Source organism: Eucalyptus grandis, chromosome 10, assembly GCF_016545825.1.
Source record: "Eucalyptus grandis isolate ANBG69807.140 chromosome 10, ASM1654582v1, whole genome shotgun sequence".
Lineage (NCBI taxonomy): Eukaryota > Viridiplantae > Streptophyta > Magnoliopsida > Myrtales > Myrtaceae > Eucalyptus > Eucalyptus grandis.
In genome coordinates, this window is record NC_052621.1 from 32,118,102 (window position 1) to 32,127,718 (window position 9,617).

A 9,617-nucleotide genomic window follows, 5' to 3' on the forward strand; every position below is an offset into this window, starting at 1 on the left:
AGGTCGTGTGACCTCATTCGATGGCCATCGATAAGATCTAGCTTGCCGGTAGCTAGTAGTCTTAAGTAGATTTTATTCATTTATTTAAAATATAAATCTAAAATTCCTTTACAAGTCTAACTTTTCCCAAACAACATTTAATCCAAAATTGATTCCCAATATAATTTTAAATTACACTTTACCAAATACTTTTTAGATTTCAAAAAACCTTTTAACCTAAAGTGTTTGCATTTCTTCAAGGACTTTCTCCAAATGCCAAACCAAATGCAATGTATGTGTTAAGCCAAAAAGTGTCAACAAAGCACCTTTCGAAACGTGAATCGATATGAAAATCAACGGAAGATGTGAAGAGTCATTTGTTGATTATTGGACAAAATATGTGAATTGACAAGAAAATTAAAGGTACAAAAACTGGAGATAATTGTGGCTAGCCATATAAAACAAAATTGAAATGTAAAGATAAAATAAGGAAAAATTGAACAATCAGTATTCATTGATTGGTTAGTTGTCTTTTGCTCAAATTACAATTCTAATATTTATAACTACTAGAAATAGTTAACAATAGTTACAAAGAAAGCACGTAGCATCTTAGTATCTAGCAACATATATTTAGAAACGATTACCAAAAGAGCTACTACTTGACAATCATGGCATCATCACTCACCCCGCTTGGATGGTTTCTTTCGCAGTTTGTAACCCCTCTTCCTGAAAGTTATAATAATCCATGTTTCTCGGTCATTATCTTAGTGGCTTTCGAGATTCACGGGCTCTACGAATTGATGATTATGCTGATTTCACAATTAAACAGGTTGTTATAACTGCAGACAAAATTGTTGGCTTCACGCTTGAGCGCTTGTCTTGTTCTTGATATATTGATCTTCTCTTGTCGGCTCAACTAAATCTCATTTGTCGACCCTCGTTGCTCAACACTCAGTAATTTTCTTTTATATTGTCTGTCGGCAACTCTTCATTGCCCTCGTAGATTACCTATTATTGCCGACTAAGCACAAGCAAGCAGAGTCAACGGGGGTATAGTGGAGGAAGCCAGTCTGAAGTAACCCCAATTGCTAAAAGGACTGGAAAGTTTTAGCTCCATCATGTCGTGTCTTGCTTGATCTTATCCAGTTTGAGTCGTTGGTTAAGGATTTAGGCAATTTTTTGGTGTCAACAGTGTGAAACGATAAGTCTTCTCGGGTGAGAGGTTTCATTAGCACTTGTCGTCCTTCTTCACCCTCTTACCTATCAAATTTAGTAAGAAATGAGACGAAAATGATGGAAAAAAAATATTGGAGTAGATTGTAATATTGTAAGGATATTGATAATAAAAAAATTATTGAACGACACTCGATTATAAGCTTTTCAGATTGAGCAGTAAATTGTAACACCGGAAATTATTACCATGGCAGCCGGAAGCTCAAGCATCTTTCAAACTCGCAAAAGATTTTTATATGGACTAGGAAGACTCATGCTCATATTCCTATTATTGTTTCCCTCTTCGAACGAAACGGAAAGCTTTCAAATATCACCCAATACCCTCCATTTCCACAACCAGTTTCTGGGAAACCAAACCAGAATCTTCAGTTACTCAAATCCGCAAGCTAAGCAAATGGATTCAAAACCCTCGCAAATTCGGAGCGATTCTGAAGAGATTGAGTTGGAGCAAACAGAATAGATTAGGTCTCGATTGACAAACCTGGTGAGCCACCGGACGAGGAGTGTCGCTCGGATCAAGCACGAGACAAACGGCGAACGAGAGTCGTCCGACTTGTTCATCTCTTTTCTTACTACTAATGGCGTGTTTGGACTTTGGGAGCTAGGGCTTCCAAAAAATTGTCCTCTCTTTTCGTCGGACTTTGTACGGTCATGGCATGATCTTGAACTTAGTGCAATCGAGCGCCTCTTCCCAAAAAGAAAGCCGCTAGAGGTGGAAATAGTTAACATGGTGATGTAATCATCACGGCTGCCCATGTAACACACTATCACCTTAGCGATTTTCGAGAAAAATTTATCAAAATGACTAAATTGGAAATATATTTTGGATGTAATGCAAATGCTAAAATTCAAAGCCCTTTAGAGGAATGCAAATTGCAAATGAACTTTGGATTCAAGTAATGTTTGGCCAAAAAAAAAAAAAAATCGTAATGGGCTTTGACTATATTTTGTATTTTATTAAAAACGAGCTCAAGCACTTTGTCAAGCTAGCAAAGGGCTATGGCCACTTGATGAGACAATCTGGCTCCGACAACCGTCGATTGAGGTCAACCTTGGGCAATAGTCGCCCGGGTCACGAGAGACCCGAGCGAGGGTGACCTTGGGCGCTAGTCACATGAGGTTGCGTGACCCTTTGTCGGCCTTGCGGCCACTTGCTGGCTCTTCGCTATCCTCTCTAGTCACCCTCGTGCAAAGAAGATGAATAGTTGTAAAGGGCAAAACCAGAAAACTAAAGATTTCATTAATGTAGTTTTCGAAGGAAAGAATATTTTAATCATCATTTCAATATTCCGCAAATACTATTTCAGAAAATTAGATGAAAGTTGTATTGGATTTTCAACATTCCCAATACTTGCATTTAGCCAAAAAGCTCTTTCAAAATATTTGTCCTGACATTTTCTCAAAGGGCTTTAGAGACTAAAAACTCTTAAGAAAGTTGAATCAAACTCATCATAAATTGACAAAATTGATAAATTTAAGACTCAGTTGATATCTATATAATAAATTTAGTACTGTTAGTACTGATGGGATTATTTTTCCTTGGTTGGTGTGCTATTTGAGCTTGCCTCCACTCATTTGATTAGATACATTTCTTGTTTGTCTGGTGTTTCGATTGCTTCTTTGGTGAGTGAAGATCTTCTTGATGTTAATGGATTATCTGCTCCTTATTATTTGGAATAATCATCTACCACACACGCAATCATATTCATCATCATAATCAGTTTACGAAACTCACCCGAGCTTTCTTTCATCGACTCAAGTGAGTTCCAACAACAACTGCTGGTGAATTATATTCGTTCAAGTTTTAGCAAAAAAAAAAAAAAAAAAGAATTAAATTCGTTCAAAAGATTTCTACGATGAAATTTAGGTTACTCAACTTGTTTAATCGATAATGAAGACATTTGGTGAAATTCAAGAACTCCCATATTATGTATCGTCTTTACTTTAAAATAATAAATAAAAGACTAAATTAGAAGAACATACAATAAATTAACATTGATTATCCTCATCATCCAATAAATTTCGTTGCTTATCCAGGTCGCTTTTTATATTTTCTCTCCCCGTTGATTTTTCTTTATTTATAACAAGTTTTAGAGCAACTATTTTCTGCTAATTACGTAACCAACGCAGCCTTTTGTTTGGTCTAGGTCAACGCAGATTTGGAGAAAGTGTTGAAGACCAGCGTGGTGACACTCGTGGAGCTCAACATGCTTAAGAACTTGGCCAGGTCCGGCGGCAGCCGGCATGGTTGGCGGGTTCAACACCCACACTAGCAACATCATCTCGGCGATCTACATTGCCACAGGGCAAGGTGCCGCCCAAAATGTGGAGAGTTCACAGCACATCACCATGACGGAGGCCGTCAACCATGGCGGAGACCTTCATGCCTCTGTCACTATGCCCTTAATTGAAAAAACAATTACACCTAAGAAAAGTACAATTTTGCAAATATATATATCGTCATTTGTCACGACTTTCCTAAAGGTTAATCAACAAAAGGAAAGGTAATAGATTGCAAAAGTCAAAGACTTAGCATGAGCTCTTCTTAAGCTCTTACTAATCGCAATTTTGGCATTTCGATTTAATCAATTTAACATGCAAGTTAATTTATTTATGAATTGTCACTAATATATTGTGGGTTGATTAGTAACCTAAGTAAGATGTGGGGGAACATGTTATTTTTGCGAACTAAAAATTCATGGATATGAAAATTAGGGGTGTGCAAAAGAACCGGGACCCGCCCGGACCACCCCGAACCGGACCGGAACCGCCGGAACCCCGGTTCTATGGGCGGATCCGCCCACCCGCCCACTCGCCCACCCGGACCGAATCGGTTATATTATAATAATATATTAATTTTTAATATTAAAAAAATTTGAAATTAGCAAATCTAAAATTTAGAGCTCCAATTACCATCTTGTCTCATTCCGCTACTCTCCTCCTCCATCTCATCTCTCTCGGTTCAAAATCTCCCCAAGCTCCCTCTTCCTCTCCGATTCACCTCCGGATTTACTCATATCCCATTGAATCCTAGTCCGAACTTGGCGAAACAGTGAGTTAATTCTCTTTTCCTCTCTCGAACTTGAACTCTCTCTCCACGTCGTCGCCACCTTCGCATTCATTGTCACTATCATCCTCTTCATGTTGGGCTCGTCCTGCTTCTACCTCCCCTCTTCCTCCTCCCCCTCCTCGGGCTTCTCCCCCCGTCATCCTCATTTTTAGGGACACGTAGGAACTCTAGGTCTAAGAATGACTCATCGTCCCCATTGTCCTCCTCATTGTCGATCTCGAGGGAGGAGTGGGAGACGACGGAGGTGGTGGCCAAGATGGTGGTGGTGGCCGAGAGTGAGGGTCGCAACTGGTTGAAGGCGAAAAGGGGAAGGCGTGGAGGTTGGACCAGTTCTATGGATCCACCCAAGAACCGGGGAATTGACCGGCGGTCCGGTTTCGGGTGGAACCATGCAACTAGTGAGTGGTTTCAGTTCCAATTTTTCAGAATCGGTTCTTAGTGGGCGATTCCCAATTCCTAGGTCGGGAACAGCCCGCCCGGACCATGCACACCCCTAATGGAGATTTGGTTATGCTAGATTAATCTAACTTCCTTTTGTTACTTTTCTCTTCATTTGCAAAATTATTTAGCAAATAGTCTTGGAAAAATTTAATATTTAACCACTAACATGCAATAGGTAATCATGCAAGTAGGTAATCAATAAATATAACACTCAATAAATCAAAAGTAGATAGTTTTATCTGAATTGATGTTGATGAACTGTCATTTCAATAACAATTTATGTCCTTCTAAATAAGTTAATAAGCTATTGAAAGTAAATTGTATCATCCGAGAATACATTCGAATACAAATATAGCTCGACATGATATCTTTCTATTAATTGTTCCACATAAATTCAAGTTATGAGCACGAGCGCAAGCAGACAGCTCAAGGCAAATCTTGCGAGGATACATCCAAAAGTAAACATTCATCGAGGGCATAAATCCACACTGAAATAAGTGTCGAATGATCGTTACACCAAAATATTTCAGTCAGATCTTTGATGGTCAAGTTGCTTTATTTTTTGGTATAAGATGGTTACTATATACAGATTGTATTCCTAGTGATTTGCACTTGCTTTCAATCGGAGGGCCTCGAAGCTTAAGGCTCGCGCCAGATGGTTAGTCGCTTTTGCCTTCCTGGGATCCGATTTCTTGTAGATAGTGTTCCGCATCGAGGGCTGCCATGCAACCTGCAACAAAGCAAAGCAGCAAAATCAGCAACAGCAGCATCAGAAGGGCATGCTTTCTCTCTTGTCCTCTGCATTGTAGCGAGGCAAAGCTTCATTTCGAGTCATTAGTCGACCTTTTGCGGCTTTTACATGACAGTGAATCTTTTGAAGCTCAGCAAAACCTCTTCGATATTGGAGAATGCTAGTTCACAAACAGGGTTGCAGACACCCGCCATGGCGCAACTGCTCTTTCTGCTCACTCTTTTGCAAACACCGGCCATGGCGCAACTGCTCTTTCTGCTCACTCTTATGCATCAGGACTCCTAAGTACAGACTAATCACTGTCATCACTGAGCCACATAAGAGGTCCTAACCTTCATATGCAAAACTAATCTAGATTGCAGCTTGAGAAGAATATTTACTCTGACCGAAACGAATATCTCTAATTACCTTGAACACCTGAATTAAAATAATAATAAAAAATACTCTGTACTAAAACCCACTAGAACCCACCGACTATTTTATATAAGGGAGGGACCAGATTAGTCCCTAAAACTTCGCATGATACACACACTATCCCGGGGATTTCTTCTTATCTTGGACAACTGTTCATGTACTTAAATTTCTTCTCTTGTAAATCCCACTTCGTTCGCTTTTGACAATCTCATTTTGTTTACTGGCAAAAGAAAATAACCCAAATCCTATCAAGCATCATTTGTTGCCCATAGTTCAAAAAATTGGCAGGAAGAATGTTCGAAACAGAATTCAAGCACGAGTATGATAGTACATCAGAGTTTATCGAATCGCAAACAAAATTGGCAAGTTATTGTTAAATTATGATGAGAAATGCTTGAAAAGCAAGGAGAAGCCAACTGTTTGCTTCTTAATTCTGTATTTATATGCCATGCACAAAGCTTGACAAAACTCGAGATGGGTGTCATATGTTCCGACCCTAGAGGGAGAATATCAAAGTCCTAGTCACAGAGTTAACATTTTTAGGAGGTAATGTTAGCCAAGTCCGTTGCCATAAACTTTAGCTTGCTCAGGGTTAAAGGCATCAATGATCACATATCACCATAACAGAAGATGTGATTTTCCAAGACAATATAATACGGTGTGGATAACAGGCAGGCCTATATTTCTTGTTAGAAGCTATCCATCTTTTCTTGCTAGCGTCTATTGAACTGGATTGAAAGGTCAGGACCAAATTTGTTTCCACAACAAATTTTATCATCTCTACGGCATGTGAGGCATCTAAAATTTGCAGTCAGTGACTAGCGAGACAATCTAAATAAACTTCTTCCAAACAGAAGGAAAAGTTGCTATTGGTGAGACCACTACTGTAGTCATAGGCTAGTAACTCATAATGTGCCTAACCTCAGGTGGCAAGTAGACCAACTTTCAAAGAGAGAGAAGCCAAGCTTCATAAAGTAAACTGAAACACAAACTTGCAATGACTTAGAACCAACATATAAAGTTGATATTCCAAAATATGCACAACCTCGTGATGATAGGTGTCTCTCAGGTTAATTTTAGAATGTTGCAGGAAGAGAACTTATTTTCCCCATATTTATCAAGACGAATGTTTCAAGAAAGTGAATTCACCGAATGAACAGTGGTACTTAGAACATTTCTTTTCCATTCATGAAACTGAACACTGGCGATGCTTGACATGATTACTACTCTTACTTCACAAGTATACTGGTAAAACCATTTGAGACACGAATAATTCCCAAGCAGAACAGCTAAGCCACCGTCCACCCAAATATTCATGAGGATGGTGGAAGCAAAATTTCACCTTCATGGGTACCAGATCCTCAAAGGCTAAGGAATCTTTCCAAATTGCAATATTCAATTAGATATGTACAGTAAAAGAGTCAGTAAGAGGCAGAAAGGAGGAGAACTTGATATATTCCTCAACTGCAGAAAGTCATGAACCACCGGGTTGTCATGTCATGCTTCTATAAACAGGAAGTAAACTGAGGAATGCATCGTTTGATCTCTCTAGCATTTTTCACTTTATGGAGCTTTCAACTTATTGCGGTTAACACTTAAGTAAAACAAACTTTATCCTTCTAGCTTCTAGCTTCTAGCTTCTGATGAAGCCAAGATATACCCTTTTGTACTGGGAGATATTCAACAACGACGCAAGAAAGTGTGACTAACCTGTCCCAGCGGCAGTAATACCCTGCCGATACTTCTTATCCTGAACCTCCCCGGCAGCGAAAACTCCTTGTACGCTCGTGTGCGTGGACCCAGGCTTCGTCACGACATAACCATCGGAATCAAGCTCCAACTGTCCGCCCAAAAACTTAGTAGCAGGTTCACGCCCTATGGCAATGAACAATCCAGAGACCTTCAGATCAGAAACCTCTCCACTAACAACATTCTCGACCTTCAACCCTCCCAAAACCCCTCTTTCTCCTTCCCATACGCCTCCACCACTACAGAATTCCACAAAACCTCAATATTAGGGCCACCTCAGAGCCCTGTTTTGCATAATCTTCGAGGCCTTAAACGTGTCTCTCCTGTGAATGATGTAAACCTTGGATCCGTATTTGGTCAGATAGATTGCCTCCTCCATTGCCGAGTCACCGCCTCCAATCACCGCCAGCGGCTTGTTCCTGAATATCGGAGCAGCGCCGTCACACACGGCACACGCCGACATGCCACGTTTCCAGAAACCCTTTGGACCGTCGCCAGAGCCAGGGAAGCTGAGCCGCTTCACGAGGGCTCCCGTGGCAACAACCACATCATCCGCGATCACAGTCCTCAAGTCGGTAAATACCTTGAGGGGACTGGCGGAGAAATCAACCTTGGTCACTGTCTCGGTGAAGATCTGTGTGCCAAACCGGAGTGCCTGGTTGCGGCAGCGGTCTATGAGCTCCCTGCCAAGGATCCCGTCGGGGAAGCCTGGGAAGTTCTCAATGGGAGGGGCGGTAGTGTACTGGCCACCGGGCCGACGTCGTTGGCCATCCAGCCCTCGAAGAGGATTGGCTTGAGCTCGGCACGGGCAGCGTAGATGGCGGCAGTGTGGCCGGCAGGGCCGCTGCCGATGATGCAGAGGCGGGTCTTCATGGTCTGGAGGTCACCCATGGCGGTGGCCCAGGAGAAGGAGGAGGAGGAGGAGGAGAGAGAAGCGGCGGTGGAGACATGGTGGCAAGGCCGATGAGGCCGCGAGCCTTATGAAGCAGAGAAACGAGCCTCTTAGGGGCAGGATCACATCTGAATCTGATTCGAGCCATGGAAAGATAGGCGAGTCGAATTTGTTCTCTGCTTTTGTCTCTGGTGGGAGGGTGGCGAAAGTTGATGATGATTCCAGACTGAAGAGACCAAGAGATGCTGAGCATTACCGTCCCCAATATGTTAATGATTCATGTTCAAGGAGATGGAAGTTAAAAGCATCGATCGATACATGACGAAAACGGTAAATCACGAGGCTTCTGAGGATGCATGATACATGCATCGTCGTCAAGTTCACAACTTCCCGCCGCAGAAACTGCACGCATGCAAGAGCTTGAAAAGATATGGATGGTACAAGAAGACTCCTTGTATATGTAATCCTAGAGTCGCGTCCAGCTATGGGATCAAAAGTAAATGAGATGCATAATCTTATAATTCGAGTTTGTAAGCATTTTTCTGCAAAATCTTTTACCCTTGCGAGTCCTTCGCCTCTTCTCTATCACTCAACTCAGTCGAACTCACCTCTCGAATGCACAACACTGCCATTGTCGGCCTTCACACACTGTGGACGCCGTCGGTCATTCGTCACTTGCCTCTGCCTGTCTCGCATCTTCTCTCTCTCGCGGATGCTCTTTACCCTCGACCACCATCCTTCGCTACTTCAAGCTCCAAGAGCATGCGCTCATGATCCCGTAATTCGAGGCTGTTTGAGGTGGTTAATCCCATGATCACCTAGGACTAAGGCTGTGAGGTCTCAATGACAGCCGGCGTCACCGAGCATTGGACGATGCAAGTAGATACAGGGAAAGATAAAGGATAGTGAGAGATCAATTATCAGTTGCTATCAACTAACTGAAATCAATTGAAAGCCCGACAAAGGTACCTAGCGACTCGTGGAATAGTCCGGAGGCAATTGTGCTGAGCAGGAAGATCTGGCCACCCAAGCGATGGCTCTGGATTGGCATGCGTGATAAGCAGAAGCAACTTGTCGGTGAAATGACA

At 41.8% G+C, this 9,617-nt stretch overlaps 1 pseudogene; it reads right to left on the bottom strand.

Moving 5' to 3' along the window:
* Window positions 1-5,366: 5,366 nt before the first annotated feature.
* Window positions 5,367-8,967, bottom strand: LOC120289028 (annotated as a pseudogene).
* Window positions 8,968-9,617: the final 650 nt, after the last annotated feature.